Genomic DNA, 23972 nt, shown 5'->3' on the forward strand with positions numbered 1-23972 from the left:
GCTCCACTGACAACTTGTTAGGGGAGATATGCCAATGGTAAGATTATATTAAGGAACTCCCCTCCCCCTATGAGAAGACTACAAGCCCCAGCCGATACGGACCAGTGCACTGTTAATCCTACGTCAGACTACAGCCATAGGTTGGGTAGCTGGCCTTTAAAGGGTTAAAGAGGAGGAAGAAGGAACACTATATATGAAACATACGTTCGCCGCTCTTTACTGTAAAACACGCCGTTTTGTCTGGGAAATCGAGACGACTCGGCTGTCTGCAAGACGGGGAGGTGGGTGGGGGGGTCACAACAAGCAGCCAGTTGTAGAACATCTCAGCAAAGCCGCCATGATTGCCAGCACATCCCAGCGCAAGGTCAGACAGTACTCCAGAGCTGCATTCACAATTCTGCCTGTTGATACTGGAATCAGTCGCCGAGCTGAGGCAAATCGGGGCGAGCGCGGAATCCTGGGGCATTTCAGATCTCGAACCTTTGTACTGAACAAGCCAACCTCGGCTGATAACAGAGAAGACAGACACGGGGCAGACTTTAGACGTACCGGCCCTTTAAACACCCCTGACTTGGTCCTCTGGGTTGTGCGGGATGTACGTGTAATCGCCTCGTACAGGAAATCGGATTAATTAGTCCATTGCCTTTATTTGACAGGAAGAGAAAACCACAAGGTCGGGGGGGGATTTACAGATGAATACAATATTCTCCGTCTGATTAATCTCTGTTTTTTGGATACGGTGCAGACATCAGACCCCCCGCCCCCACCCATCTCTAAATGTTTACAACCTGCGGTCAGCGCCTCTCACTCCGCACCTGCACCTTCTTGCTGCAGAGATCCGCGTATCTTTCCATACAACATTTTTGCAGTGTGCTTTTGCAGAGGATCGCGCATGTAGAAATCCAACTGCCCAATCTAACATCCCCCATACACACGTTAGCTGCAAACATCTGAGCCATATGGCGACAGAATTAGCCCTACGGCTCTGCAGTGTGTGCCGCCATATGGTGCTGTTGTGTAGCATCCAATGGGAGCAGTCAGAGGAACATGGAGGTGCAAAAGACTTATGCACGAGTCCTAAGGGTCCCTTTCAGTTTAGTGAAGTCCTTAGGCCTCCTGCGCATGAACGTGTGCGCCCCGTGGCCGTGCTGCGGCCCGCAATGCACGAACACCAGCCATGGGGCAGCCCCCGCCCGTTCCGCAAAAGGATAGAACATGTCCTATCTTTTTGCGGAACGGAAATACGGGAGGAAACCCCAGGGAAGCACTCCGTAGTGCTTCCGTGGGGTTCTGTTCCGTGCTTCCGTTCCGCATCTCCGGATTTGCGGACCCATTGTCGGAATGCCCACGGAACAACGCCCGTGTATTGCGGATCCGCAAATGCAAAACGGCAACGGGCAGCACAAGTTCGTGTGCAGGAGGCCTTACTTAAAGACCCCCCCCCCCCCCAACCTCAACTGCTGACAACCTGACAACTCAGGAGCAGATTTACTATCATAGCAGAGGATCGTGCAATTATTAATTGACACTTGAGGGTTGCATCCACACCAAGCTGCGGTGGTCACTGTCCCTCGCTGTCCAGCAGTCTCACAGTCCCCTCTAATGAAGGATGTGAGGACCTCCAAGGACAGCGGCGGGGGAAGGACACGGACGAGCGTCCGTCTGCTGACTGTTTACATGTGCTCGGGGTAAGCAGGCGGCTCTATGTGTGTGGTTTTATTGTGCTGACTGCACTTCCGCAGACACGCGAAAAACAAATGTATACAAGTCACGCCAAACAGTGAGCTCGCTGCAATACAGGTGTGCAGAAGCTAGGGGGCAACGCTGCTGAACAAGCACTTCCCCTTTAAATAACCCCAAAAAATATTTCACCTCTGTAGTGATTGACACCCAGCTTTCTCAGACTCCTGACTGACACAATAGGAGAAGAAAGGAGAAGCAACTACAAAAGTATCAGGACTCTGGGAAAGCTGGGTGATCAATACAGAAGGGGCTTCATTAGGAAAAAATACACAGTACGGCTTCCCATTCTGCTGTGCACCCCATCACGGGCTCCCGATCCAGCACGGCCAGCAAAAATACAAAAGCTTCGGACAGATGAGAACTGGCAAATTGTACAATTATCTAAACTAACGCAGGAGGGAAGACGACGAGAGCATCTTGGGATCCTGGCGCCACTCCTCGTATTTGCCTCTCACCCTTTTACACGCTAGTATCACTGCCAAATTCCCATCCTCCGCTCCAAACTGGCGCATAACCATCAGATCTGGCTGTGTCATGCCATGACTGGAATCTGAGAGAAATACGAGGAATCTGAGGACGGAAGAAAATAGAAACTTCACAAGAGGGAAAAACAACAAAAACTGAAACAATACAGTCATTAAATGTATCAAAGGGGATTCGTGTACATAGGAGCAGTATTATAGTAGTTATATTCCTGTACATAGGAGCAGTATTATAGTAGTTATATTCTTGTACATAGGAGCAGTATTATAGTAGTTATATTCTTGTACATAGGAGCAGTATTATAGTAGTTATATTCTTGTACATAGGAGGCAGTATTATAGTAGTTATATTCCTGTACATAGGGGCAGTATTATAGTAGTTATATTCTTGTACATAGGAGGCAGTATTATAGTAGTTATATTCTTGTACATAGGAGCAGTATTATAGTAGTTATATTCTTGTACATAGGAGCAGTATTATAGTAGTTATATTCTTGTAGTTTTATTCTTGTACATAGGAGGCAGTATTATAGTAGTTATATTCTTGTACATAAGAGGCAGTATTATAGTAGGTCTATTCTTGTACATAGGAGCAGTATTATAGTAGTTATATTCTTGTACATGGGAGCAGTATTATAGTAGTTATATTCTTGTACATAGAAGCAGTATTATAGTAGTTATATACTTGTACATAAGAGGCAGTATTATAGTAGTTATATTCCTGTACATAAGAGGCAGTATTATAGTAGTTATATTCTTGTACATAAGAGGCAGTATTATAGTAGTTATATTCTTGTACATAGGAGGCAGTATTATAGTAGTTATATTCTTGTACATATGAGCAGTATTATAGTAGTAATATTCTTGTACATAGGAGCAGTAATATAGTAGTTATATTCTTGTACATAGGAGCAGTATTATAGCAGTTATATTCTTGTACATAGGAGGCAGTATTATAGTAGTTATATTCTTGTACATAGGAGCAGTATTATAGTAGTTATATTCTTGTACATAGGAGCAGTATTATAGTAGTTATATTCTTGTACATAGGAGCAGTATTATAGTAGTTATATTCCTGTACATAGGAGGCAGTATTATAGTAGTTATATTCTTGTACATAGGAGGCAGTATTATAGTAGTTATATTCTTGTACATAGGAGCAGTATTATAGTAGTTATATTCTTGTACATAGGAGCAGTATTATAGTAGTTATATTCTTGTACATAGGGGGCAGTATTATAGTAGTTATATTCTTGTACATAGGAGCAGTATTATAGTAGTTATATTCTTGTACATAGGAGCAGTATTATAGTAGTTATATTCTTGTACATAGGGGGCAGTATTATAGTAGTTATATTCTTGTACATAGGGGGCAGTATTAAACTAGTCAGTTGCACTGTAGAAAGAACATCGAACAAAACGTATTTTGTCAGTGCATTAGCTAAAGGTGGTTGGTTGACATAGCTCACTCAGCAGGTAGGAGTATTTTACATCTGTCCTGCAGGCCTGTAGAAGGGTTAAACTGCGGAATTACAGCTGGAATCGACCAGAGTGGAAGGCAAAGTTGGGTCAGGAACGCCATGCAGACCTCATTACCGGCGGAACAGCCTCGGCCGCAGCATGTAAACAAAAGTAGCTCCTGCCGGACGCCAGCTGGGCTTCGTACTCTCACTCTGAGCACTTGGCAAGGAACCTCCTGGATGCTTTGTGATTTTCACAAACAACGATTAGCTAGTGCACACAAAAATGTTTCCAGCACTTTGTCATCAGGTCACCATCTCTCCTTGTGCTCCGCCATCCCCTGCTGGTCCGAATCACAAGTAAATACCAGATCAAAGGGCGCTTACCCAATGACTACAAGAAAAGGCACCCCAGGTTAACCATATCCGTGCTGCACGTGTCATTTTAACCTCACTTGCCCTGTAGCCTGTATTTCCTTTGACGGTGTTGCCATAACCGGGGTCCTTCAAAACAATGTTTTAAGGGCTCGGTATTACAGCTCAGGTCCATTCACTTGAATGGGACTACACTGCCCATAGGCTGCGTCACCGATGAACTTGACGTCACTGGCCGGAGCACCGCGGCCTCTTTAAACAGCTGAAGAGAGGTCATCAATATCATAACCTCGGGTAAAGTACTGGAGGGGGTGTATAACTTATACAGAATGCTCAGATCTAGGAAAGCTGAGTGGTTTCAGCAAAGTGCATTTTTCAGAGTCACTTTTATTCAAATTGTTTTATGGGCATAGAAATGGTATTTAGGTTGGTAGAGGGACCTGCCATTCCCTGCACACTCCAGTACACCACTTCTCTTAGGGCCCATTCACAGGACTGTATTTTTCTGTCCACATCGGTTCCGCAATTTTGCAGATCAAATGCGGACCTATTCATTTCACTAATTCATTCCACCTGCACTTTGATTCTGCAGCCCCGTCCTATTCTTGTCTGTTTTGCTGTGCGGTCCCAGTCATTTCTAGTTAAGTCACTGGTGCAAAGCCTGAGCCCCCTGTCTGTATTGAAGGACCTAGGTGAGGTGAACCTCTGTATAGTTAGCGTCCAGACGGGCCAGGTATTTTCTTTTGTGCTTTAAGTGCAATGTCTGTGATCTCTGATTGTGCAGTGTCAGTTTGGACCAAAATTAAAGCATTCCTTGGACTTTTAACTGTGAAGTCTGTTATCATCAATCCTGCCCACCAATAGACCTGAGACACTCCTTAAAGGGGTTCTGCAGTTCTTTTAAACTGATGAACTATCCTTTGGATAGATCATCAGCATCTGATCGGCGGGGATCCGACACCCAGGACCCCTGCCGATCAACTGTTTGAGAAGGCAGCCGTGCTCCGGGAGCGCCCCGGCCTTCTCTTGGTTTCTCCTTAGGCCCAGTGACGTCACGACTGGGCGGGGCTAAGCTCTGTTCACTTGAATGGAGCTTACCATGCCCAGGCCAGTGATACTAGTCGTGACGTCACTGGGCCCGCGGTAAACAGCGAGAAGGCCGCGGCGCTACTGCCAGCGCCGCTGCCTTCTCAAACAGCTGATCGTCGGGGGTCCCAGGTGTTGTACCCCCGCCGATCAGATGCTGATGATCTGTCCAGAGGAGAGATCATCAGTTTAAAAGAACTGCAGAACTCCTTTAATTTGCTTAGATACAATGTTACAAGTGATAACATTCTAGAAAAGTAGAAACAAAATATCCAGATAATGACTCTGCGTGGTTTTGTGGTGGAAAGGCAGATGTATGAAAACCAAGTCCATCTCATGGGAGAGGAAGCAAATAGGGAGCCCGCGCTCGGCCCCCGCTCCTTCCTCACAAGCGGCGCGAGTGTAGGGTTACTACAGGCGAGGAATTCTGCTCCTCCGCTCAATGTCTTTCACAGGAATACGTTGCAAAAGACGCCAGTAAAAATATTTACTGGAAAGTCATTTCACAGTCATCCCTGCGGAATGCCGACCAGAACTTCCGAGGAAATCTGCCCTGAGGTCCCGACCTCTGGAAGAAGAAGAAGAAGAAAGAAGAAAAAAAAAAAAAAAATTAAAAGCTTCACCAGGTAGGGGGGGAAAATCACATCTGAGGCGGCCATATCCGGCACGTTCATCCAGGGCGCAGGAAGTATCATGCGTAACATAGGACGCGGCGTGTGTAATGCAGCTGGTACGCGGCCAGTCACAATGCTCCGGGGAAACCGAAATCTCATTTCAGAGCTCTCTATATACAACCGATGGGAACCTGCATGCATCAGTCAATTAAGGGCATCTACCCCTACGGGCACTGCACCCGGTTCACTGGCATTTGTTTCTTGTATAATCACCGACCCCGAAAATGGCACAGAAAAGCTAATTATTGCCTGTGTGTCAGTATTCACTGCAGGCGGGATTTGGAAGAAATCCAAAATTCATAAAGTGCTAAGGGAATTTCTATACAAGCGATTGCCCAATGTAATCCAAGTGACCCTTGATGTAGAGGACCACTTCAATACCTGCAAAAAATACTAAAAAAGTCTCCTCCGCTACTGAATTCAGCCTATATGCCAAATGCGACGGTTAAACGGCGAGGTCGCAAGTGGCTTTAATACCGTAGACACAACAGAATAAACCCGAGGGGACGGGACGGATGTCCTGCTCCTCACACAATGACGGAAGTCTATGGGGGGGGTCTGCTAGCACAGAGGTGCAATATTTGACATGACGCTGTTAGCAGCACCCCTACCTAAATGACCAAACAGGGGGAAGCAGGTAGCAGTTTTCATAAATATTGACACCCCCTCCCCCAATTACACAGGAATGAATAGAAGACCCTGAAGTTCTATGCACGTTGGAGAAGAGGTGAATGGGGGATCTGCAGGCGCTTTGGACCCCTGATGCTATAGATCTATTTCTATTGCAGCCCCGCTAGGTTAGGGGAATGCCCCAGTTTATGGCAGCCTGTGCTCTGTCTAAGAAGCAGCCGGTACATAAAACAGCGCAACTGCTTTAACGCAGGAACATTCAAACATTAAAACAAGTGCATGACAGGGAATTGCTATTTATGCCGTTACCACCAGCCATTGAGAAAACCACCACAATCTGAAAAGGGTACGGCTACAGGGTGACCAAAGATGGCAGTGTAGCAGGGCTGCCATAGGAATGACTTGCAAACGAGCACGTTGCGGTGGCAGCGGACATGCAAGTCGCGCTGCGACCCCATTCATTCCTATGGGAGCCCTGCTACACGCTGATCTTTGCCTGCTCCCATAATTGCCGTGTACCCTGAAGCTCCATCTGAGAGTCATAATAATTAAAGGCGCCCCAGTAAGTGAATAAATCCCGGGGTGTCTAACAGTCCACATGAGCGCCCCCCCCCCCCACCCCCCACCCGGGACGGCGAGAAGCGCGTCAGCTCATCAACACTTCTGGGAATTGTAGTAAAAGCGCGCACAAACAATGAAAGAGAAGGTAACGCTGCCTGGAAAAGCGGAGTCAATTCGGGTCAGCTCTCCGGCAAGACAAATACTAGAGCGAAAACAAGAGGAGAGAAAAAAAATAAAAAAAATAGTGGAAAGAGACACCGGCCCCGAGATCATTCTCAGCCTTTCCCAGGCGCTGGAATCCCTTTCTCCATGGATTTTAAGTAAAAACTATTTATTTTTTTTACTTTGCAAAGAAAATGTTAAAACTCTACAGACACGTCCAGCACTTCTCCTGATTACTGCAAGGGTTGTCTTAAAGGGGAAGTCCATCAGACGCTAGGAGTCCACATACTGAAATGTAAGGCTCCACAGATAGCTAGAGATTGCTGTATTAATAAAGGCATGTACCTTATTGATCCATATGCAAATAAGCAGTGAAGTGCACTGTGGGCGGGTCCCTTGCCTGTCCTGCTTCCTCTGCCAGCCCCTCTCTTTGCTTTATGATTGACAGGGCCAGAATCCGTCAATCAAAGACGGGGCAAGGATGAATTTCCGGGCTGAAGACGCACCCGGTCAGAGACTCAAGACGTGTCTCTAGATCAGGGCTGGCCAGATGTTGTAAAACTATGATTCTCACCATGCCCTGCTGTAAACTGTCTGGGCATGCTGGGAGTTGTAGTTTTGCAACAGCTGGGGAGCCGCAGGTTGGCCATCCCTGGTCTAGATAGATCTATTCAGGAAGGACAGATGGGCGACAACTACTGTGGGGCTGTAAGGGGGGCGACAACTACTGTGGGGCTGTAAGGGGTATCCAAACGATAGGTCGTCCTGGAAAAGCCCATTAAAAGTGTTTAATACCAATGGCCTGTCCTCAGGATAGGTCATCAGTGTCTGATCGGTTGGGGGTCCAACTCCCGGCACCCCCACCAATTAGCTGCTAGGTACAGCTAGGCCCATAACAAGCATGGCGCCATCCATTGGATAGTGGCTGTGCTTGGTATTGCAGCTCACTTGGATGGGACTGCGTCTAGGCCACGTGTAGTATACGGGAGTTGTAATACCCGTTACTACCAAAGGTCACTTGGTGTGCTGTTGTCCCTTCTTAATTATGGAAAGTTGTTGTATGTCAGTTTTGTAAAATGCAATGTAATGTGTGTATTTCCCTGTCACTGAAACTTGCATGCACAGGCCTGCTAGGGGTGTTATTACAGGTTCTAGTCCATAGAGGGAGCTAGAGAGCCCTAGTTTATATAAGGCCAGACAGGGAAGTGCAAGGCAGACGGAGTCTAGTGTCTGTAATCTACAGATGGAGATTAGATAATGTCTGAGACAAGTCCAGGCCTGAAGCCTGCTGTTCAGGAGAAGATTCCCTCCTGAATTCCTACATGCAGAAGCAGGAATACCTTAGCCTGAGGAACCATTCAGAAGCTAGGAGAGACTGAGGCAAATATCAGAGGAGCCAGAGGTATTGAGGAAACAGAGGAGGTACTTATGAAAGCCATAATCAAGGATATAAAGCCAGACTTAGGTTAATGGGCCTTGGTGAAGAATTGCTACATTCCAGGATCAGACAGAATTAGAGTGCTAGCTCCTGTGCTGAGAATCCTGCGTTTTACACTCTGTAATTACCCTGCTGTACTGAATTGCCTGCATCGACCGAATTGCAAAATCGACTGTATGCTGAGGAACTGCGTTTCCAATATTGTCTCTGCCTGCAACCTACTAAAGTTGAAGTTCTGTTTAACACCGCGTTTCCTCAAATTATTTCCTGCATCCGCAAACGGCGTGCCACCGTTTACTTGGCACTGGCGTCACGAACTATTCCTACCTATACCTGCCCTTGCAGAGAGTCAGCTGTACCAGGTTAGTGTATATTGCACTACTACACTCAGAAACACCTACTACGCACAACTTGAGTACGCTGCACCTCTCTTTTGGCGTCACGAACAGGATACGCACGCTTTCTAGTGCAAGAAGCGTGTACTTTGTGCCTTATACAAGTGCCCTGTGACCAAAGTGACAATTTTCCTGTTTAATGAAAGTGGACTTTGTGGATTAAAAATCATACCCAAAGTGTGTCAAAAACTTCTAAAAAGCGCTGTACAGTATTGCGCTGCACAGAGGAAGAAAATCGCCGCATTGGATTGTGGTTTTGTGGACTTTAAACATTCCTGCTTGCTGTCAGTGAACAGACAGCGTTTGTACCTAAAGATGGCCGCTGAGCTGGCTGAATTTACTGCTGCGTCACCTTCATCCCGAAAAGGCGGGAAAAATTGGCGCCTTTCTGAGGAAAAAGCGGGAAGAAGGTCAAGGGCAGGCGCCACGGCTTATCTGGACATTTGCATGTCTGCCAGCATGGACACCGCCCTCCATATACTGGAATACCTGGGGGGCGGCCTCCCAGTGCAATGGGAGGAGCTGACTACTTTAATTGACGCGTCCCTATCGCTCTCCTCAGTAGGATCGAGCATGTTGGATTGTGAGCAGAGTGTTGCTGCAGCGTCCGCACCTATGATTGGAAAAATGACCGACACCGGTGTAGAGCCAGAGGAGGCTCCACCGGCCTACGCTCCGGGACCGGAGCAACCCGCCTGCCGCACCAGGGAGAAGGAACCCGAGCCCTACTATGGCTCATGGAGGGACTTTTTTCAGCCATCGTTTAAATGGTCTTCCCTGATGGCGGAGATCCGAGAGGCCGCTATCAAGCGGAATACTAAGACTAAGATCGTGTATGAGGAGCTAACCAAGACCATACATGAAAGACATACGCACACCCAACCCCGCCTGGAAAGGAGAAAGGGAGTGGTGCTGTCGTTTGACAAATCCCGTGGCTACGGGTTTATTCAGGACTATCTTACTGGCAGAGACCTCTATGTGAATCGCAGGTCTGTCAAGAGAGACTACCTCCCTTCGTACCAGCACAGCCTCCGCGAGGGAGAGGAAGTGGAGTACACCCCTGCCGAGAGCCTGCGAGGCCCCTATGCGACTGCTGTGACCCGTCCGAAGCGAGGACCTGAGGATTGGGAGGCAGACGAAGGAGAAGACTACTCTGGCTGCGAGCGAGAACCGGAACGCTCTCCAGAGCCGGCCCATCACGCCTTCCAGGAGCGGAGCTCCTTCATTGGGCCGAACGTCTTCTGGCAGCCAACCGTGTTGGAGAAATGGGTGAGCCCCTACCCTTCCCCCGAGCTGCCACGTCGGGAGAAGACACTATCTGAGCTGGAGCAGCAAAGAGGATTGAGTGCTACCTTCCAGAACATCCGGATGGGACGGAGACCTGAGGCAAGTCCAGAACCTGAAGAGGCCGAGTCTGCATCAGCGGTGACTGTACCTGCGCCGGCGGCGCCAGCAGAGAACAGCGACTCCGACACAGACAGCATCGGTGAGCAGATCGTCCGGCTGGAGGAGAAGTTGCGGGAGCTGCGTAAGACCTACACCGCCAGGATCCAGACACCGCCGAGGAAGGATGAGGTAAGGGTGCCTGTCACCACCCGCCGACCGCCTTCTGTTGTCACCGCTCCGTCAGTGCCCCAGACCGGACCCGCGATTGCTGTGAATTGCTGCACCCAGAGCACCGGACCGCTTGCTGCGGCGGTACCAAGTATGTCACACCCTGCAGTGATCATGCCAGGGCCGGCACGGCCCACCAGAGGGTTCACCCCTAGGCCTATGGGGCCAATACCTATTAGGGGCCCCTTTACCCTGCAGCTACCCCCTGATACAGTCATGTGGGCCCATCCTCCTGTAGAAGAATACTACAGAAGATACCTCCCTGCAGAGCCAAGTAGCTACAATATGCCACTGTGATCAGCCTGCTAGGCCCTTGATTTATTTCTTCAGAAGGTGATGTTAACCCTTCCAGGACAGGAGTCCTATGTTGCTGGCCCTTTGTTGCAGCTGCCAGTTTGTCCACGGCCCAGTGGTAGGTGTTGACCACTGAAATTACAAGTCAGCAAGGCCAGGCTTGTTTTCCAGGACCTCCTGCCTGCTTTTGTTACCCCACACCAAGTTGTGCCTGTTCCTTTGTTGCACCTTTTACCCTTCACCCCCTTTTCAGGTTGATCAGGGGTATTACAGCACTTGTCTTTGCTGTCCATTTTATTGTGCAACCTGTTACTAAGGAACCGTGCCCGGAGACAGACTCAAAAGTACCTGAGCCTCTGCGATTCTTACTCTTTTAAAAGTATTGTGCCCAGAGATGGACTCCACCGCATGAGAGCCTCTGTGATTTAATAAGAAATAACCTGGGTACGGACTCATGTTTGTTATTTGAGCCTCCAAGAACTTTTATACCGTTTTCTACTGTTTTATCATGGACTTATTCATTGTCATGGACTATCCTGGTTATATTGTTACGCTGTGCCAGGTCAGCGCCCCCGTTCCATTCATTATCCTGAGAGAAGAGAACGACGCCCCTTGTCACTACCCTGCACCTTTGCCAATTGGACCTGATGTAAATGCAGTTGAATTGCATGTATGTATGCCTGCATGTCTCTTTTTCTATTTCAGGTAGAGATTCCAGTTGGGCGATCCATGATGGAGTACGAGGGCGTACTCAGCTTAAAGCAGTGGGGTATGTAGTATACGGGAGTTGTAATACCCGTTACTACCAAAGGTCACTTGGTGTGCTGTTGTCCCTTCTTAATTATGGAAAGTTGTTGTATGTCAGTTTTGTAAAATGCAATGTAATGTGTGTATTTCCCTGTCACTGAAACTTGCATGCACAGGCCTGCTAGGGGTGTTATTACAGGTTCTAGTCCATAGAGGGAGCTAGAGAGCCCTAGTTTATATAAGGCCAGACAGGGAAGTGCAAGGCAGACGGAGTCTAGTGTCTGTAATCTACAGATGGAGATTAGATAATGTCTGAGACAAGTCCAGGCCTGAAGCCTGCTGTTCAGGAGAAGATTCCCTCCTGAATTCCTACATGCAGAAGCAGGAATACCTTAGCCTGAGGAACCATTCAGAAGCTAGGAGAGACTGAGGCAAATATCAGAGGAGCCAGAGGTATTGAGGAAACAGAGGAGGTACTTATGAAAGCCATAATCAAGGATATAAAGCCAGACTTAGGTTAATGGGCCTTGGTGAAGAATTGCTACATTCCAGGATCAGACAGAATTAGAGTGCTAGCTCCTGTGCTGAGAATCCTGCGTTTTACACTCTGTAATTACCCTGCTGTACTGAATTGCCTGCATCGACCGAATTGCAAAATCGACTGTATGCTGAGGAACTGCGTTTCCAATATTGTCTCTGCCTGCAACCTACTAAAGTTGAAGTTCTGTTTAACACCGCGTTTCCTCAAATTATTTCCTGCATCCGCAAACGGCGTGCCACCGTTTACTTGGCACTGGCGTCACGAACTATTCCTACCTATACCTGCCCTTGCAGAGAGTCAGCTGTACCAGGTTAGTGTATATTGCACTACTACACTCAGAAACACCTACTACGCACAACTTGAGTACGCTGCACACGCAACCGATGAATATGATGTCAATGGCATAAGAAGGGGCTGCAGCATCTTCACACAGCTGATTAGCAGGGGCGACGGGAGTCGGACCCCTACCAGATACTGATGACCTATCCTGAAGGTATTTATCAATAGTAAATGCTCAGACCACCCCTTTAACGGTCGCCACGTGGACCATAGGAACCTGCAGTCTAGAGGTAACTTATTGTGGGCATGCTCTGTGACTTCTGCAGAGATCACTGTGCAAGCGGGGGGAGCTGTGAGCATATCTATACACAGGCGTTACCCGTCATTGTAATCTTACCCGTGATGATGATGACAAAACACATGGTGTCAACCCCACTATGGGGCTCTGTGGCGCTGAGTGAAAACTGCAAGATCTCTATTTTATTTTTTTAATATACATAGTGACTTGGAAAAATGGGGTGAAAAATCAAAAAGTTCTTAAAAAATATGATTTCATCATTAGATCTGATAACAATCTGTACAGGTTTACAGCCTATGAGGGTAAAACAAATTTCCATTCATTGACAGCAAGCAGGAATTAAAGTGAAAAGCATATCCGAAACTTTCCAGACCTTTAATCTATACATGAGCTCCTCAGGGGTCACAGCTCCAGATATTTGGATGCTAGCTCCTCCAGATGCGGCCGTATACACCTTATACAGGGAGATGAGAATTATATACAGATGTATCTCCAGGATCGGCAACAGCCGGACGCTTCTATGTCTGACGAGGCTTCGCTCCCCTCCTGACCCGTCGTCAGCCATGCTCAGGGGCCCCAGTCCTTGTGGGAGAAGGGATCGCACTAGACATAAAGTCATTGTGTTCAGCAGAGAGTCTTAAAGCATTGCAGATGGCTCGAGGCGGTGGTCCCCGGGGGTCCCCGCTGCAGACTAAACAGTTGGAGATATTAAAAACAGAAAATAACCAAACAGACTACTCCCCCCCCCCCCCCCCCCCCCCCCCCACACACAGAAGTCAGCGGACATCACAGAAGCTGCATGTGAACACGGGCTGGAGGAGCACAATGATTACCACTATATGAGCTGCTGGTGGGCGCCTAGGTGGTGCCATGAGAGACAGATGGTGGAGGGCAGAAGAGCTTATGCTCCAAATATTTTCTGCCAACTTTATTACTATTTCGCAGGACAATTTTGCTGCAGGATGCACCGGCAGAGCTTACAATCCAATGCTCAGGCCACAAAGACGTGCCCCGGCAGAGCTTACAATCCAAAGCTCAGGCCACAAAGACGTGCCCCGGCAGAGCTTACAATCCAATGCTCAGGCCACAAAGACGTGCCCCGGCAGAGCTTACAATCCAATGCTCAGGCCACAAAGACGTGCCGCGGCAGAGCTTACAATCCAATGCTCAGGCCACAAAGACGTGCCGCGGCAGAGCTTACAATCCAATGCTCAGGCCACAAAGACGTGCCCCGGCAGAGCTTACAATCCAATGCCCAGGCCACAAAGACGTGCCCCGGCAGAGCTTACAATCCAATGCTCAGGCCACAAAGACGTGCCCCGGCAGAGCTTACAATCCAAAGCTCAGGCCACAAAGACGTGCACCGGCAGAGCTTACAATCCAATGCTCAGGCCACAAAGACGTGCCGCGGCAGAGCTTACAATCCAATGCTCAGGCCACAAAGACGTGCCCCGGCAGAGCTTACAATCCAATGCTCAGGCCACAAAGACGTGCCCCGGCAGAGCTTACAATCCAATGCCCAGGCCACAAAGACGTGCCCCGGCAGAGCTTACAATCCAACGCTCAGGCCACAAAGACGAGCCCCGGCAGAGCTTACAATCCAACGTTCAGGCCACAAAGACGAGCCCCGGCAGAGCTTACAATCCAACGTTCAGGCCACAAAGACGAGCCCCGGCAGGGCTTACAATCCAAAGCTCAGGCCACAAAGACGTGCCCCGGCAGAGCTTACAATCCAACGCTCAGGCCACAAAGATGAGCCCCGGCAGAGCTTACAATCCAATGCTCAGGCCACAAAGACGTGCCCCGGCAGAGCTTACAATCCAAAGCTCAGGCCACAAAGACGTGCCCCGGCAGAGCTTACAATCCAATGCTCAGGCCACAAAGACGTGCCCCGGCAGAGCTTACAATCCAACGTTCAGGCCACAAAGACGAGCCCCAGCAGAGCTTACAATCCAACGTTCAGGCCACAAAGACGAGCCCCGGCAGGGCTTACAATCCAAAGCTCAGGCCACAAAGACGTGCCCCGGCAGAGCTTACAATCCTAAGCTCAGGCCACAAAGACGTGCCCCGGCAGAGCTTACAATCCAAAGCTCAGGCCACAAAGACGTGCCCCGGCAGAGCTTACAATCCAAAGCTCAGGCCACAAAGACGTGCCCCGGCAGAGCTTACAATCCAAAGCTCAGGCCACAAAGATATGCACCTGCGGAGTTTATAATCCAAAGCTCAGGCCACAAAGACGTGCCCCGGCAGAGCTTACAATCCAAAGCTCAGGCCACAAAGACGTGCCCCGGCAGAGCTTACAATCCAAAGCTCAGGCCACAAAGACGTGGAAGCTTACAATCAAATGATTGCGCCACAAAGACATGCACGGGCCCTTGGAAATTGCCAGCAGTCCCAGAGATTTTCTGTAGTGGCACAACTCTTCGGATGGGTCTCGGGGTCCCTAGCACTTATTGGTGGTAAAGGTCCCAGTGGTCAGACCCAACCAGTCATACATTATTAACATGGAGGGAACTGCTGAGAGTTATAGTTCTGCAACTACTCACGAGACCCATGATATTAACAAGGAAAGATCTGCTGAGAGTTATAGTTCTGTATCTGCTCAAGAAACCAAGATATCAACATGGCAGGATTTAATGAGAGTTGTAGACCTGCAGCTAGTCAACAAGCCGAAGATATCAACATAGAAGGATCTGCTGAGAGTTATAGTTCTGCATCTACTCAATAGGCTCATGATATCAACATGGAATAACATCTGCTGAGAGTTGTAGTTCTGCACCTGCTCATGGGACCCAAGATATCAACATGGAGGGATCTGCTGAGAGTTATAGTTCTGCATCTACTCAAGAGGCCAAATATACTTCAGGTTCTACATTTACTCAAGACCTCAAAGGATCTGCTGGGAGTTATAGTTCAACACTTACTCTCAAGAGACCAAGATATCGACATGGAAGAATCTGCTGAAAGTTCTAGTTCTACATCTACTCAAGACACTAACACAATGATGAGAAGCAATGGCGTCAAGGGATTGTTCTCTGTCTGAAGGGTAGTCTCGAGTCCATCCAACTGTGCGTGACCCCTCCGCAGACGAGTCCAATAAGCTAAAAAACAAATTCCTCCAGGGGAAGGACCTGGGCCCCCCTCCTCCGGTCCCCACATTTGCAGGCAGATTGCATCTTTCCCTGGAAGACAAGAGAGCTGTTTTGGTGAACTCGCAGCTCCCCACAGGGGGATACGTCTACATCAATCCCATAAATCAGACAAAAAGAGATCTGCGGTCGGCCTAGAAAAAAAAAGCATCTGCAGAAGAGCAAAAACCACACACACACACAGCACGGAATTTAGATTAACCCCCGCACAATCGCCCGTCTTCAAGGCACAGGGTCCCCCGTCAGCCATGATCTGGGAAGAAGTCAGGCTTTAATTAACTATCAAGATGAGACATGAGGCGGTAATGACAAAAACAAGCGGGAGAAGAGAAGATTTGTGGTCGCATAGAGGAAAACCACAGGCGGAAAAAAAACGGAGGCTTCACACGCCGGCGGGTGATGCAAATGAAGCGTAATCACGCTATAATGATATCATCAGCTATGTCAGTCCATTATAGTGCAAAAATTTCCGACTTTTTACTACTCTGTGCACGGCAATTTTTCCAAAAAGTGGGTAGGGCTCATCGGAAGAGATAATTGCCTTTTCGCGGCCCGGAAAATTAGAGATTTAAAAGGGGTTATCAATCGTGGGGGGAGGTCCGACCACTGGGGCCCCTTGGCGTCTGCGAGGATAGGGGCCCGACACTCCATTCAACTCTAAGGGACTGCTAAAGCCGGCATAGAGCAGAATGGAGAGGCGATTCAGGCTCCGTTCAAACACAGGAGCACTGGCCCGGATTTTTATGATGGGCAGGGGCCCCAGCGGTTGGACGTCCCCCCCCCCCCCCCCCCCCCCCATTTATAAGTTGTACCTTTTTTGTCTCTAATCCAAAGGCAAATAAGGTTTCCGGTGCACTGTGGGCGGGGCCATTCTGTTCAGTGCACCTGGCTTCCCTTGTGTCATCACTACAGGTTCTGAAATCTTAGGGACTGTCAATCAAACAAGAGGCGGAGAAATGGTGCACCAATGGATGCACCGAAGACCTAATTTGCATAAAAATAAAAACCCATTGTGACTGGGGATTAGAAGTCTGGATTTTCACAAGAGTCGTACGGTTATGGTAATGGCGCTAGGCTTAGTCTGAAATAGATTTTGGGGGTGACAGACTCCCTTTAAATTTTCTGCTGCGCTTGGGGCCAGAGCTGCTGGTGTCGTCTCACAGACTGGGGTATAGATTGCCCCCCGTGTTTCGATCCCTCACAGCTTTTAAGATCTCTGCTTGCTGTAAACAAATGGAAACATTCTTGTTTACATTGAGGCCGGTTTTGTGAAGCGTGGTCTGTGTGCCCCCAGTACTCACCGTATCATTTGAGTACGGGACAGCGGACCCTTGGTCGAGCTGGAACTCACAGCCCCCCCCCCACCGATGATGCTGCGAGGGCACAGTCGGCCCAGGAAACCTGGCTGACGCACTGCACACGCTCCTATGAAATTGGTCTACGGTTCTGAAAACAGGCCCTGACCTAGTCCTGCTCACACAGCAGGAGTTTGGTGCAATGTATCAGGGTAGGGTGCACTCAAACACAGCGGTCAAAGGCTGTGTGCATTTCAACTGCAGTTTTTTATGCCCACAAACCGCATTTTTTCACGGCCCGGCAACCAACCACTGTGATGCGTTTTGTAGAGCGCCATATTAGGTCTCCCGTAGAGGTGTATGCACCCCTCCTTTATAGCCAGAGGTGAACAGATTTTGTATGAATTACACTCAAAATGGTGGCCCCATTGCATGCCGTATTAAAGCGGTCACCTCCAACACATGGCGCCCCCCGACGGAGCACGGCAAGGCAGCACATCAGCTATGAGCTTGGAAGAGGAAGATTCCCCTGCTGCTAAAAGACTTCAACCCCCAACATGCTGGGCTATGGCCGTCGGAGAATGCTAGGAGTAGTAGTTTTGCACGAGCTGGAGAGTCACAATCGCCAAGAGTAACTTGTGAGAAGCATCAGGTAAAAGACAACTCAACTCAATATGAAAATACTTTGCATTCATTTCTGTCCTGGAAGATCCCGGAAAATATTCCAGAAAACTATTCGTCCACAGGAGACAATGGAAAAAAATAAAAGAAAAAAAAAACAGCGCAGCTCGGATATCACAGTCTGGGATCTGGACGGGAAAAATAGTTTCCTTTCGAGTTATGTCATCCCAAAAGACAGTCATTGGCGAGAAATGATGAGGTCTTCATGCAGATGAAGGTAATTGCACCACCACGGAACGCCGTCACTCCGCACTGCGATGGCGTATGCAACAATTAAAGATACGCTCCAGTGAGGAAAGTAATCTGGCGACTTCACAAGCGGCTGTAATGGAAAGTGCTGGGGGGAGAAGCAAAATCATCAAGTGGCAATTAGAAAGTCAGGTTTTTGCACTTCAGAAACAGCGCCACCTTTGTCGTTGGCTGCGTCCGGTATTGCAGCCCGAGTGTTATAATTTCGTACAACCTCCAACAAAGATGCAGCTTCTGATCGGTGGAGGTTCAGCCACTCGGCGCGGTCTTTTGAGAAACTATGCAAAGTACTATGGGGGAGATGCATCAAAACAAAAGAAAATAAAAATGGCATTCATATCTCGGAATCTGATTCTACCACAATATTCGGATACCCATCGTCAATCTTGGAACTTCAAAACAAAATAATCTGTTCCCAGCCGCTGCAATACTACAACTCTCACCGTGTCCTCATAGCCTGTGCAATGCTGGAAGTTGTAGCTTTGCAAAAGCTAGAAAAACCCAGGTTGGAGGCAGCTGTTTTATAAAGGTCGCCAGGCCTGGGAATCTTAAAGGGATAAATGGCCTATCCGCAGGACAGGTGATCTGTCCGCCAGCACCGCTGCCAATCAGCTGTTGGGAGGCCGCAGCCTCATCCTAGGCCATGTGAGGTCACCTTCATCGATCACATGGCCTAGGCGCAGGCACCCCGATAAAAGTAAATGGGTCTGGGCTGCAATACCAAGCACAGCCACTATCCAAAGTATGGCGCTGTTCTTGGCGCTCACTTCTTCAAACAGCTGATCTGCGGGGGTCCTGGGTGTCAGGACCCCACCGAGAAGATACTGATGACCTATCCTGACGATAGGACATCAATATATTCACCCCAGAAACCCAGTCCTGAACTAATGATGTCATGTGTAACGGGTGAGAACCACAGTGTTAGGCTCCATTCAGACATCCGTAGAATGGTTGCGGAACGGGTGCGGACCCATTCATTCTCTATGGGGCCGGAAGAGATGCGGACAGCACACAGTGTGCTGTCTGCATCCGCATTTCCGGAGCGCGGCCCCAGTCTTCCGGTCCGCAGCTCCGTAAAAAAAAAATAGAGCATGTCCAATTCTTGTCCGCAATTACGGACAAGAATAGGCATTTCTATGGGGATGCCGGCCGTGTGTATTGCGGATCCGAAATGCACTACGGACGTCTGGATGGAGCCTTAGGCCACTTGCACATGACCGTATGTCTTTTTCAGTGTTTTGCGGGCTGTTTTTCTATTCTGTAGCGTTTCCAGTTCCGTTCCGTTTTTCCATATGGCATATACAGTGTACAGTAATTGCATAGAAAAAATTGGGCTGGGCATAACTTTTTTTTAATAGATGGTTCCGCAAAAAAGAAACGGATATGGATGACATAGGCATCATGCACACGACCGTATGGCTTTTTCAGTATTTTGTGGTCCGCAAAAAATGGATCCGCAAAAAATACGGATGTCCTCCGTGTGCATTACGTTTTTTGCAGTGCGGAACAGCTGGCCCCTGATAGAACAGTCCTATCCTTGTCCGTTATGCGGACAATAACAGGACATGTTCTATCTTTGAACGGAACATACGGAGTACATTCAGTTTTTTTGCGGAACCATTGAAATGAATTGTTCCGTATATGGCCTGTATACGGAACGCAGAAAACGTTCGTGTGAACGAGCCCTTACAGTAAATTCATTTAAATGAAGAGAAATACTTTCCAGGAGGAGCAGACACAACTTAGGCCCCTTGCAGACGAGCGTGTCCGGATTAGGTCCGGATGCGTCCCGGTGCATTGCGGCAAACCCGCAAGAGTAGGAACGCAATTGCAGTCAGTTTTGACTGCGATTGCGTTCCGATGTTCAGTTTTTATCGCGCGGGTGCAATGTGTTTTGCATGCGCGTGATAAAAAACTGACTGTGGTACCCAGACCCGAACTTCTTCACAGAAGTTCAGGTTTGGGTTCAAGGTTGTGTAGATTGTATTATTTCCCCTTATAACATGGTTATAAGGGAAAATAATAGCATTCTGAATACAGAATGCATAGTACAATAGCGCTGGAGGGGTTAAAAAATATATATATTTTAACTCACCTTAATCCACTTGTTCGCGCAGCCGGCATCTCTTCTGTCTTCATCTGTGAGGAATAGGACCTTTCATGACGTCACTATGTTCATCACATGGTCCGTCACATGAGCCATCCGGCTGCGCGAACAAGTGGATTAAGGTGAGTTAAATTTTTTTTTTTTAACCCCTCCAGTGCTATTGTACTATGCATTCTGTATTCAGAATGCTATTATTTTCCCTTATATAACAATGCTATAAGGGAAAATAATAATGATCGGGTCTCCATCCCGATCGTCTCCTAGCAACCGTGCGTTAAAATCGCACCGCATCCGCACTTGCTTGCGGATGCTTGCGATTTTCACGCAACCCCATTCATTTCTATGGGGCCTGCGTTACGTGAAAAAGTCACAAAGAGGAGCATGCTGCGATTTTCATGCAACGCACAAGTGATGCGTGAAAATCACCGCTCATGTGAACAGCCCCATAGAAATGACTGGGTCCGGATTCAGTGCAGGTGACAATGCGTTAACCTCACGCATTGCACCCGCGCGGAAATCTCGCCCGTGTGAAAGGGGCCTCAGGCTACTTTCACACTAGCGTTGTTTGAATCCAGCGTTCAATTCCGTCACCGGACCTGCCCGCCGGATCCCGAAAAACGTGTGAAAACTGATTACATTTGAATCCTGATCAGGATTTTGATCACAATGAAAAAAATGCATTGGAAAAAACGGATCCGCCATTTATGGACTTTAACTCTTTTTTCACATTTTTCGGGTTTAACATGCAAAACCCGGATCCGGTTTGACGGAACACACGGCACCAGATCCAGCGTTAATGCAAGTCAATGGGAAAAAGGCCGGATCCGGCGTTCAGGCAAAGTGTTCTGGATTTTTGGCTGGAGGTAAAAATACAACATGCTACGGTTTTCTGAAAAGCCTGATCAGTCAAAAAGACTGAACTGAAGACCTCCTGATGCATCCTGAACGGATTACTCTCCATTCAGAATGCATGGGGATAAAACTGATCAGTTATTTTCCGGATTTGAGCCCCTAAGACGGAACTCAGTGCCGGAAAAGAAAAACGCTAGTGTGAAAGTAGCCTTATAGGATTGGACTGTGCGCCCATAGACCTGCTGGGCTGGTAAATTATCTTCTGGCCTACACTGCCCTCTGGTGGAGATGGCGCTGAATGACGGCCTGAGCAGAGAGGTGGATGAACACACTACTAATTGCATAAACTAAAACCATGCATTATGAAACCAAACGTTAGAAGATTATCCCATCGCTATAAGTACCGTATGTTATAAAACCGCTGGTCATTTTAGAATCTTCTCCACTTTGCTGCCACAGCATAGACGATAGATTTACCGCACACAATCCTAGTGCAGAAAATCTGCAGCGCGGGCGGCCGTACAGTAAGGCTACAATCACACGACCCTGTCAGTCCACGGATAAGGGCCGTCAAAAAATAGGACACGTCCTGTTCTGTCTGTTTTCATGGACCAGCAGCCCGCAGACAATTGTTAACGGCCATGTTTTTCACAGGGATGTGACTGTAGCCTAAATCCAATGACAAGTGGTAAAGGTCTGGACCTGAGCAGGGGACCAGAAACTGGCCAGAGACAGGAGGCTTCTTGGTACGTGAGGACGGTCGGCGCGCAGAGCTCTACAGAGCCATGCGAGATGGGATGGCGAGCAACTTTGCATGGCTTTTCTTGTACTCCAGTCACATCCAAAGCTGCATTTAGAATTCCCCTACTTACACGATAGCACAGCACCTCCGGGGCCCACAATCTGAGCAGACACATAGGAAAGCAGAATTATTACAAGACGGCGCAATCATGTGACTCTTATGTGTAGACTCTATATAACAAGAAGTCAGAGCCATGCCGTCCAGCAACGCGGGAGATGTAGGATTAGGACCTGCCTCAGGACCGTATCTGTTTTGCAGTGCTTTTTTGCGAACCCCCTGACTTCAATGGGCCCACATTTTTGCAGAACGGACATACGGATGTGAAAAGCACATAGGTGATCCGTCCGCTTTCTGCAAAAAGACTCTGGGGGAGATTTATCAAACTGGTGTAAAGTAGGACTGGCTTAGTTGCCCATAGCAGCCAATCAGATTCCACCTTCCATTTTTTTTGACAGCTCCCTTGGAAAATGAAAGGTGAGATCTTATTGGCTGCTATGGGCAACTAAGCCAGTTCTACTTTACACCAGTTTAATAAATGACCCAATGTGTCCCAAAATTCGGACCACAGACCCGCTGAAGTCAACGGATGGGGGGAAAAAATGCAGATGCGCCATGGACAGTGTCCGTATTTTAGGTATCCGCGATTTGCAGATTGCAAAACAGATACGGCAGAGTACATGAGGCCTTACACTGAGCACTGCGCCACAGACGTAGAAGAACCGCCCTGCGCGCTCCCACAATGCACTGCTTTCCTAATAAGCCGCGTACTTGCGTAAGATGGCTATGGGCAGGAAAGGTTTCCTTTCACTGACAGCAAGAAGAGATTTTTCAAAAAGCTGATAACGTTTTTTAAAATCTAGACTGGATGCCACTGAAGCAAACCCTCAGCTGTGAGAAGTGGTAGGTCTAGGTGGGTTTCCCATTCACTGGTCTAAGGCCTCTTGCACACACGAACGTTGTGCATCCGTTCCGTGCATTGGGGACCGCAATTTGGGCGGTGTCATACTGTGAAAGCAGGGCCCCCAGCAGCACAGAGAATTTCAGGAGCGGCACGTACTGATGTCAGTAAGGGTAGGGCTGCCTGTAACAGGGCAGTGTAATGATAGGTATATAAAGGAAGCAATGTCCACAGCAGCACAGAGTATTTCAGGAGGCGAGTGCTGATGCTAGGGAGGCCGGAGCTGGGACCCCCGCACAGGGACACACCGGTGCTCTATAGTAAGACCCATGTCCTCTGTCTCGCAGAAAGCTGGGTGACCACCAGTGCCACCATTACAGATCCCACCAAGTCAGAGGGCAATGGACCTGCTGGAGTCTGGGAAAGCTGGGTGACTACCTCAGTGGACATATTACATTTCACCCAACTTTCCCAGACACTGATGGAACTATAAATGGCTGAATACAACACGACAAACATGAGGATTAGCTGGAAATGTCCTCTCCACACAGCTGGTATAGACCGAGCAGGGCCCCTCGGGGCCCCTCAGTTACTGGAGGAGACTGCACAGGACCTGAGGACGCCGTTCACACAAGAGAGGCAGAACAGGGCGGGGGGACAAACAGTCATAAGAAACCGCGAACCTGAGGAAAAAACAGCTGCTCTAGAAACACAGGAAGTGCTCGCCGGCAGCTGCCTCCCCGCCATTACTCAGACATCCTATGCTTCTCCTGCCCACCATACACTAAGGGGCCCCGGGCCCCCAGTACAGTCCACCCCTACATCATCTACTTACTTTGTGCCTAAAACGCCCCCCTTCGTCTTCAGACGCCGCACACGTTTTTCCTCACCCGGAACCCTTCTCTCGGTTGTTCTGTGTGCAGTCCGGCCACTTTTTAGTAAGGGACTCACTCCAAAGGAAGACTTCCTGTGAATAGCTTGCTTGTTTCCATGGTAATCAGAAGCAACCGGAAATCCGTTTTTTTTACATTACTTTTAATGTCTAATTCGCCTGCTTTCATTAAAATGTATTTATGGGTTCAGAATAAATCGGTCCGTGACTCCACTAGATGTTGTAGAACTATAAGTAAAGTAATAATATCTACATCTATCTATCTCAT

The 23972-nt window shown here is 48.4% G+C and overlaps 1 protein-coding gene across 5 annotated transcripts in view; it reads right to left on the bottom strand.

Moving 5' to 3' along the window:
- EXD3 (exonuclease 3'-5' domain containing 3) overlaps window positions 1-23756 on the bottom strand; it is a 160027-nt gene extending 136271 nt beyond the window's left edge. For 2 of the 5 annotated variants that reach the window (XM_040405333.1, XM_040405328.1), the window contains exon 1: window positions 23648-23756. The gene's annotated coding sequence lies outside the window, so the exon portion shown is untranslated. Of the gene's footprint in view, window positions 1-2198; window positions 2314-3694; window positions 3940-23647 lie in introns of those variants that run through there. The other 3 variants (XM_040405329.1, XM_040405332.1, XM_040405330.1) reach the window with 3 other exon arrangements.
- Between the last annotated feature and the right edge of the window lie 216 nt (window positions 23757-23972).

The sequence above is a fragment of the Bufo bufo genome, chromosome 8 (genome assembly GCF_905171765.1).
Source record: "Bufo bufo chromosome 8, aBufBuf1.1, whole genome shotgun sequence".
NCBI classification, from domain to species: domain Eukaryota; kingdom Metazoa; phylum Chordata; class Amphibia; order Anura; family Bufonidae; genus Bufo; species Bufo bufo.